Consider the following 10,615-nt stretch of genomic DNA (forward strand, 5'->3'; position numbering starts at 1 on the left):
GCAGGGGCGGGCAGGGCGGGCAGGGGCGGGGAATTTGAAAAAATTTAAATTTTAAAATATAATTTATAAAAAATATAAATATAAATTATATAAAATATAAAATATAAAAAAATTAATATATATTAAATAAACCGGACTGGAACCGGACCGAACCGGACCGGAACCGGAATGAACCGGAATGAACCGGTACCGGTACACCGGTACGGAACTACGGTTTTGTCCCGTTCCGTGTACCGGTTTAGACTATCCCGGCCCGTCCCGTAGGCAACCGAAACGGGACGAACCGGAACGAACCGGAACGGTACCGGAACGGAACCGGTACGTCCCGTTCCGTTGCCCAGTCTTACCCAACCCCATATCCGCCTCAATGCCCTCTTTCAGGCGTCAAATACCCACCACCCCATCTTTGCCACAACTCCTTATTCAGTCACCCTCACCCCATTAGTAGACCCAATTTTTTTTTTTTAAAATTTCCATTTTTAGTGTCACCAAATACCACCATTAAAGAGAAAAATTTTCAAATACAAAAGACTTACAAAGAAAGGAAAGGAAAAAGAAACAATCGAAGATTAAATTAGATCTAATTTAAGATTCAACATTTTCATTTTCAATATTCCTCTTTTTTTGTATGAAGACAAGTTTAAATGAAAGAAGCACTCTTTTTTTTTTAGTATGAAGATAAGTTTAAATCAAAGAGAAAGAGATTATACGGGTGTATGTGGTGGTTGTGATGGTGGTTGTAGGTCGGGAGAGAGGGACGGAAGTTGGAGGAAGGTGAGAGAAATAAGAATATATTTTAAAGAATTATTTTACCTTTTATTTAATATTTTTATTAATAATTTTTAGAAATAGTAAATGAAGATAACTATGACGTGCGATTAATTCATGTGACGTGAATTGGACATGTCATTTATTCAAAGGAGGGTGGGCTACACACGTGACAGAAGGGGTTTAAAATTATTTTTTGATTGAGTTTAAGGGTTCAGTTGGTAAAGAGTTAAGAAGAAAGATCCACCATGCAAACACATTGTTATTACGAATTAGCCGACAGAAAAATATTAAAAAGGGTCGTTTTTGTCTATTTACCTCTAAGTAAACCCCAAACGAATTTCTTTACTAATTAAAGACAAAAAACAATCAGATTTTCATCTTTTAATCCATCATCTCTTCTCTCTAAAAACCTAAGACAAAATCCTAAGGAAAAATCAAATTATAGAACTCCATTCCAGATTATTTTATTATTTTTTAAGATTCTTTCAATCGATTTCAATATTCTTCTTCAAGGTAAGTCGTTCTCCAAGAATTTTATTATTTTCAACTCAAATTCCTCCATGCAATTATAAATCACTAACGAATGTTATAATTCATGTCCATAGAGATATTTCAACAAAGTAATTCAAGAATCTCAAGAAATGTTTTCATGACTGTTCTCCTTCAAGCTAGGTTTTTAAGGCTTCTAATCTATTTCTTTTTTGAGATTCTTCAAGGATTTTTTCCTTCCAGGTGTGTAAGGCTATCATAATGTTGGAAGAGTTCTTCCTTACACCATAGCTACATCTATTTTCAGACTAGTAAGAGTAATTTAGGATTCTTTTCCTAGATTTGAGTATTCTTGAGATAAGTTGACTTTGAGTTCTTGAGTTCATGTTTTTTTTTCCCTAATTATTATGTCTTTATATTGTTATGTAGATCCTTGAGTTTATTTATTCATGTATGTATTTTAGAATGAACCCTATTCTGAGTTATAAATCTTGAGAAAAATTTTAAAGATAAAACTTGAGTTTAAACAAATTTTTTGACAAAGTTAAGATGAGCTTTTGGAAAGTATTTCTAAAAAATGATTAGTATGACAATCGATTATGACATTAATGTTTAAGAAGTATGGTATCTAATTATGCCATCAATGTTTAAGCATAATGGTAACTAGTATGCCATAAATGTTTAGGCAACATGATATCTGGATTATCATCAATGTTTATGAATTTTGACTTCCCGAGTCATCAATAATCATATTGAAATATGATTTTGATTTTTTTTCGAGAAAGATTTTTCAAGTGTGACTTGAGTAAGAGTGTAAGGGGACTATTCTCGAGGTATTAATTTTGACATTAATAAAAGAGAAACTGAGATTTCTAAATGAGTTTTGAGTTCAAACGATATTTCAAGAGTAGTTACGTCTTACAAGAGGATAGTTTGAGCAATTTTATCAAATAAGAGGAAGAATATGTTTATAAACATTGAGTATGAGTTATATTATTGGGAGTAGTATTTAGCACCAATATTGGAGAGAGCTCAAACAACTCACAACCCCCATAAATCATGTTTGCTAACATGGATCAAGTATAATACTTTTTAGATGATTCCTTACTGATTTATAATCATAGATTAGTGGATCCACTTAGTTGAGGATCTCTACACCCCCGACAAGGTGTAGGACAGTTCTAACAACGTGGGCATGACATTATATCATCAGATAGTTCATAGTGATGGTTATCGGTTAGAGAATCTACAAAATACAGTTAAAAATGTATTTTATTGTATCACTTGTTATGTTGACTTTGAGAGGTTATTAAGTGTGTTTATAAAGTTTTAAAGAATTTCATTCAGTTAATCATTCTTATTCAGTCGAGTTTATGTTTTATCGATAATTGACTAAACTACTGGAATTGGAATCTTCAATGTACTGATGTCATTCGACCTGCAGCTTTTAATGATGCAGATACATGTTATTAGGATCCTCAACAAAGTCTTATGAGATCACTTCATTTGTTCGTCTACTTATGACTGAGACCTCTTTGCTTTCTGAGTACTACAATTTTATGAGTTGTTAGTGGTAGTTCTTTTGAGAAATCATGGGTCTTATCCTAACTTTCATCTTTTTATAGTAGAGGCTTCATAGATAAATAATTTTGGAGAGTCTTTCAGTTTTAAGATGTCCAATTATAACCTATCTTCATAGTCAATATATTCAGCAAAGTTTTGAGATTTAGTAAAATGTTTTTAAATTCAGTTTGATGCTTATGTATGCTTGAGTTAGTCTTCTACTTGTAGTCAACCAAGATAAGGGTTCACTTGAGGGATAGGAATAGTTTTCAATTGTCGGCCACGTCCAGGGTGTAGTCTCGGGTCATGACAATAATGTGTTAAAGGCTTTTATTCCTTTAACCCTTCACATTAGTTGAGTTTATGTTTTATCTATTTCAATCCTTTCTTTCGGTTATCTGTTATTCAACTATATTACATACTCGTATATTCAATGTACCTACATTTTTTAATCATGCAAATTCAGGTTCTTAAGTACCTAATAAGATTATGTCAGGTTACTTCATCTACACGTCATCTTTTAAGTACAACCTCCTTACCTATAAAGGACTCCTGTTTTATGAGTTATTGATAATAGTTTTTGAACAGTCGTGGGGTTTTTGCATACACTCATCTTTATACCGTATAGGCTTTACAGATAGACAGTTTTGGAGAGTCTTTCAGTTTCAGATAATTTATTGAATTTCTGTTTCATACTCACTATATCAAGTGAAGTTTTGAGATTCAATAAATTGTTTTGAACGTTTCTTTCATTTTGATGCTTATGTATGCCTGGGTTAGTTTTATGTTTATAGTCAACAAGATAAGGGTTTCCTTGGGGGCAAAAAATGGTTCTCAAGTGTTGACCACGTCCAGGGTGTGAGCTCGAGTCGTGAAACATTATCTTAACCTTATTATATTGAAAGAACATTGGACAGGTTCAAGTACTTGAACTTTAACGATGTCAAAACCCCAATTTATATAAGCTTTTTTGCATTTCAAAAGATGAAGGAGAAAGTGACAGTTTGAATATGCCAGTGTAAAACCCCGTACGCAAAAGGCCAAAATAGCAGTTTTTTCAGACTTTTTAGGTGACATCCACGAGGAGCCAACCATGGCTTTTGGTGTGGGCCACACACCCTAGTTGGATCTGTGGATTGGATCCTCAGAAAGTCCAGGTCATGGACCATGGTGGGACCTACGGACCATAGGTGGGAACATGTCATGAGCTATAGGAGTATGTGGATTGACCAAAAGTCTCTGAACATTATCAATTGTCCACCAGGACGGGCTGTAGGTTAGGCGGGTCCGTGGTTAGTAGTTCGGTGAAGTGCTGATAGTTATTTTTCAAGGGAATTTCGAGATTTTCCTAATTAATTATTTCCTTGCTATGTCATTTTTCCTATATTTCGAACCCATGTGTAAGCCTTTTAATCCCCAAATTCACCCCATTTACATCATTCTTCCAATTTCACAAAGAAAACCAAATTCCTTTCCAAATATTCTCTCTCTAGAAACTTAAAGAAGAAGAAGAAGGATTCACCTAGGTTTTCAAGCTATGGCTCAAATTCTTCCATTGAAGGTAGCATTTAGACTCAAGGTATGATTTCATGCATGGATCCCTTTTAGCCATGGAGTTCCCAAATTCATTTTTTTCAAAAGGTAGAATTCTCCAATTGAGATAGGGGTTTATTCAATTATCATAGGTTCTTATCATTATGGATTTGAATGATTTAATTATGGTCTTCTATAAATGAGTTGATGAATTAAAATGCTTTTATAATGAATTCCCCTATGAATCCATGTGATCCCCATGTTTTCAGGTTATAGAACTATATGTTATGGGATTTTGATCGTCAAGGAAGTGTTTTATGAATTGAGCATGTATTACTAGCTTCACATGATTTTATGATGAAATCCATATCTAGCCCATGTTTTTAAAGAGTTGATGATTAAAATTTGGTTTTGACCTCAAGGAGGTAAATTATGGACTTATTCATTGTTTTACGAAATCTATGAAAAATATTTTAAGGGTGCTTTTAGAGTAAAGTACCAATGATGATGTTGTGTTGTGAAAGGATATTCTCACTAAAGAACAAACTAGCATGATGTGAAAGGTTTTCTCACATATAAAGGATTTTTATGTTGAAAGGCTTCCTCACCTAATTGAATCAAACACAAGGAGCTATCTTAATGACACTAGCTTGAATCACTTGTCCAAGGGAGACTTATAATGAGTAATGAAGTCACGTAAAAAAAAGACTATTCTGTGGGAATTTTATGCTTAGGACCGAGTGGATATTGATAGTGACATGGAAGCTCTCCCGTAGTAGAGGCTGGGTTTCCAAAGTAATCTCATGAGATGGATGCTCCCCCTTTATTAGAGGTGCAGTTTCTAGTAGCCACCTCCTTATCCCATAACTACATGCCCACATAGGTCGATTAGCTAGTGGATCCATTTAAGCTAGAAGTTCAAGGTTCTACCTTCGGCAAGTAGGACACCACTTTTCGGTGTAGTGTACACACCGGATTCCATGTAATAGCTCACATGGTCTCGTGTAGGTTAAGACTAATTTCCCACAAGTAATAATGAACTAAGGTTACTTCAAGAAGTATCAAATATGAGTTCAAAGCCTTTAAAGAAAAAGTTAGCTTGCATTAACCATGATTTATGACTTATGGTTTATAACTCACTTATATATTTTAGCTTGGTAAATTGTATGTTATGAAATAAAATGTCCATTTTAGCATGATTTGAATGTTTTATGCATGACTATCATATTAGGTACATTGTTTTGTACTAACGCATACTCTTGCCTATATTTTCCCCAAATGTAGGGTCTGATATTCATGGTTCTCGATTTAGTGTCTAATGGTGATTTAATTGATTGTCAAGCTTTGGTGAGTCCTCATGCTTCGAGTACGCACTCTAATTGTTTAGTTCAATTTCTTATATTTCTCTTTTGAACATGATGCATGGGCTAGGCCCAGTTTCATTCTATTGTAATAGATGACTATGTTGATACATGAGTTTAGACTTTCGCTTTTCGTTTTACAAAATGTTTTGGACTTGAAATATTATTTTACTGTTATTGTTATATTTCTTATGTTTTGAGAGCTAAGTGGCTTGTCTTGAGTCCTTCAGTGTTCTATACGTCATGTTACAGTTAGGGTGTATCCCTTGATCGTGACATCCAGAGTGTTGGGAATATTAAGAATTACAAATAATTCCAAATAAATAAACCATATAATGGTAAGTGTTTATTAATTATACAATTTTTAATATTTATATGTGTTGATATATTTACATTAGAAGGAGAAATAATATGCGCATATCATTAATAAATTTGTAGAATAAAATCAAACCAATCCCAATTAGCTCTGACTAATGCATCATACTAGGCAATACGACAATCTAATAATTTCAATGGACTATAAAAAATTATAGCCAACAAGACAAAAATTAACAATATCAATAAAACTTGTATGCCAAAAGAAAGTTTATACTTTTCCACCAGGCACGCTAATATTGCTTACTGCCAGGAAAGGATAATTTTTCCCACTTTTGTTTTGTTTTATTATTTTTAAATTTATAATAGTGGAAGTCCAACACGATTCGAAGAATCAAGGAGAACTTCTACCAACAACGTGGTTTCAGTCAATAGTTGGAAAAAAATTTCTCAGTGTCACATCTTAGATGAACAAGGAATTGGACACTTGATTTTCTTTTCACAAAAGAGAAATTAAGAAAAATAGATCACCACCACCATTTCCTTTTTGGTCTTTGTTTTCAATGATATACTAATCAAAACTCATGAATTTTATGAATTCTTAAAGCTATTTCAAAACAAAAATCGCCACTAACACTCTATAAACTTTTCACATTTCCTGCAAAAATTGTCTTGATATATACCTTAATTATCTATAATGATGTAAACATGGCTCTATCACCAACTGGAAAACTCTATGCACAACTGAAGCATACCAGAGTCATACTACTTATATGAATAATAGATAACACAGTTCATGCTAGAACATATAGGATAATTTTGGATCACATAAACTTTCTGAAATTAAATTCAAGGATTACATCTTGAAGTGCGAGTAGATGCCTTCAATCAAATCCACAAGCTAGAACCTTCAAACAAATCCACAATCTAGTCCACAAACTGGACATCAGTTCTGCAATCTTTTAGCTACAGTGATCCAAGTTTACTTTCGAACTCTCTCAATACTTGGGTGCACAAGTATTGTATAGAAAAATTATTCACCTTAATGGGTTAGAATAATCCCTATTTATAGAAATTTCATCCTAATCCAAGGAGGATAAGAAACACAATCTTTCCTTGGAATAGAAAAAGGCATGTACTTATCCCAATCCTTAGAATAGAAACATACAAATGCTTCTCCCTTTCCTTAGAATAGAGAAAAACACATACTTTTCTCTTTTCCCCTTAGAATAAATTCTATGTTCTAGTTAAATATGGGAGCTGTAGGAATCACAGATAGGCTTCTATAATGGAAATAGTTCTAACTAATTAATTTGAATTATTCTTACCATAATAAGTTACAAGTCATTCCACTAGAAGTTAAGTTTGTAATTGCACTCTTCTATTTATATTTTAAAATTCCCCATCAAACACATCTAATCCTCCATATTAAGATTACATATACTAATCAATACATAAAATTACTGACGAATTTATTTCAATGATCAATTTCCTCTAGATCACTTCTTAACTTATTTCATATGTCGGATTCATAAATCCACTTGTAAGGTTTGACACGATGAAAATTTATAAGCTTCTCAAAAATACATATCATCAATTTCTATATCGAGACATGGATTCCGTCAACTAACTTATTATTTCACCAAGATATATTATTATCATCCAATTTACTAAACATATTGACCCACCTTAGAATCTCACCTTTTAATAAATCAAAACGATAATTAACCTATACAAATCATAATAGTTATATCAGGATTAAGTATATAAGTACATTAAATGGTTTAGAAATATGATTTTGTGAGTCAGTCTAGAGTATCTATCTCTACTCGGTCCCATTCGATACATACAAAATACAATAGCACAAGAAGTTGGAACTATATCATTCTAATAATCAATATAAAGTACATATAATCTTGTGCTACAATCTTATCGATGACATGTACAATTCTTATCTTAGATGTGAACAAAAAACTTTATATTTTGTAAGAACTGATGATTCAATCTTATGTGTATAAGTTAAAACTTTATGAAGTAAATTATCTACTATATAACTAAACAGACACCATAAACGTATATATGAACTATATAAAATGAATACATAATTATTATACAAAAAAGACTTTATCTAAACACTTGGATAATAATATATTCCCCAAGACTTTTAACCACCACGATTGTTATAATCTATTATATCAACATGCTTGGTTATAACCTAAAAATCTCCTACTAAAATATTTAATCTTGAAAATTATTAAAATACTATATATCTAAACTCATAATTAATATTGTATACAAAAACATATATAGCTACTAATGTACTGGAGGCTTGTGATAGAAATCTAAATTTTACTTATCTCTTACCTAGTTGGGAAGGATAAGCTGTTGATGGCCATGTATTACAGGATGTTAGAGTGCGACACAATGATTTAAAAAATCCTGAGGGTATGCCATGCATATATGCTTATATATTCATATTAAAACGCAAGAAGAATGATGTATTTTATTTTTTAAAAAGGTAACTGTAGATGAAAAGAATAGAAAAGTAACTAACTTTTATGTTAATATTATAGGTAACTAGTAAAAGTATTCGCACCTCGTGCAAAAATTTAATAGCGCGGAATTTATAAAATAATAATTATAACTTTTCATTCATTAAATTAAAATATTGTATTTTTTTACATATAAGATTACGTTGTAACGAATATTAATAATGTATATGAAAATGATAATTACAACATCTTATTATATATCCTTCGCTCAATCTTTAATTTTATTTATAATTTATCCTTTTGTTTTCGAAAAGTATTACTATTTGATATTTTTGGAGGATCAAATGAACATATAAACCTACGATTCTAAATTTTATAATAAATAAATAATAGCTAATGAAGGGATAAATCTATATATTACCTTAAAAGCATGAACTCTCTAACGTGAATGTTAAATTACTATAATACGGCCAACTTAAAACACCCAATTATTATATATTCTATATTGAATATTAAGTTTATATACACTATATTATATTAAATTCAGACACCTTTTCACATTGATTGGTAGTGACTTTTCGAAAAGGTTTTGAGTTTTTTAATAGAGTTGTGACTTTTCGATGAGTTAGGACATTTCTAAAAAGTTTTATTTTTTTTAAGGGTTGTGACTTATATAAAAAGACACGATAAACACATTTTAAAAAGTTTTATTTTTTTGTAAGCTTTCTATTCTTCTACTTTGTAACGACCCATTTGATTGTTTTAAGTACTAGAACTTTTTATTTCATAAAATACTTTTCGATAGATTTTAAATTGGTACTTTGGACTATTTGCAACTAATAATTACGAATGTAGTGGGGCAATTTTAATAATAATTTAGTTTGTGCTAAAATGAGATAACATTACAATTAGTAATGATTCACTTTTACCACTTTTATAATTAGTTATTTAATAATCAGGATAAAAGTAATCGTAGAAGAAAAGAAAAGAGTGAAACATGATAATAATAATATACGAGAAAATTTACTTGTGGGTCAACGAAGAGAGGCACAAATCTTGCAGGCAAAAAAGAAATTCTCAATCAAATACCCTACCCTTGTTCATATGTATTAATTTCATTGAGGAGTCCTTGTAAATCTTAAAAGGCTAAAAAAGTAAAGAAATGTTCTAATTCTGACGTGTAAAAAGTTCAGCTTTACCTATATCATTTTAAAGTTTCCATTTAAATGTATCATAAGTAATTAGGAAAAAGGAAATTAAAGAGAGACTTTATCATGTTGGACAACAATTCAACTTATTATATATACTTAAAAGAGAAAAATGTTACACAAACATATTTAGTTTGTTTGAGTGTTTTGTTAAAATTATTATACAAGAGTGATGGAGTTCAATTTGAAATTACACTTCTATTCAAATCAAAGTTCGAGAAACACATTTATAACTTGAAGAAAAGTATTTACAACTTGAGGTGAACTTGTGAATCTGTAAATACTTCATATTGAATACGAACAATTAATGTATTGTGTAGTTATCTATTTCTTTGTGCAGAAGAAGAGTTCATAATTTTTTTTGTTTTAAAATGAGAGAAATCCTCTACTTATACACAACAAAGGGTAGTGTGGAAAAATAAATATTTTACCTTATCAGATATGTCACAACTTTTTGGAAATGTTACAACCCTTCGAGAATGTCACTACCATTAATAAAAGTCACAATATATGTGTGTGTGTGTGTGTGTGTGTGTCACGACCCAACCAGATGGGCCGTGACTAGTGCCCATTTTGGACACTCACATACAAACCTATAAAGTATGACCAACTGAAACTAAGACAATATGGAATTTAATCAAATCAAGCCAACCCCAACGCCATATATATATATAAAGTGGATCTGTCACATAAGGAGTCATAACCATTCAACCGTAACAACATACGCGAGCCGACAAGGCCGCCACTATCCAAAGCATAATAGCATACGCAGCCGACAAGGCTGCCACTACACAATACACAATGATGTACGCAGCCAACAAGGCTGCCCTTGTACAAGCGGACATCCCAAACAAACCATGTCCAGACCATTATCCAAAACATA

Source organism: Solanum pennellii, chromosome 11 (assembly GCF_001406875.1).
Source record: "Solanum pennellii chromosome 11, SPENNV200".
Taxonomy (NCBI): domain Eukaryota; kingdom Viridiplantae; phylum Streptophyta; class Magnoliopsida; order Solanales; family Solanaceae; genus Solanum; species Solanum pennellii.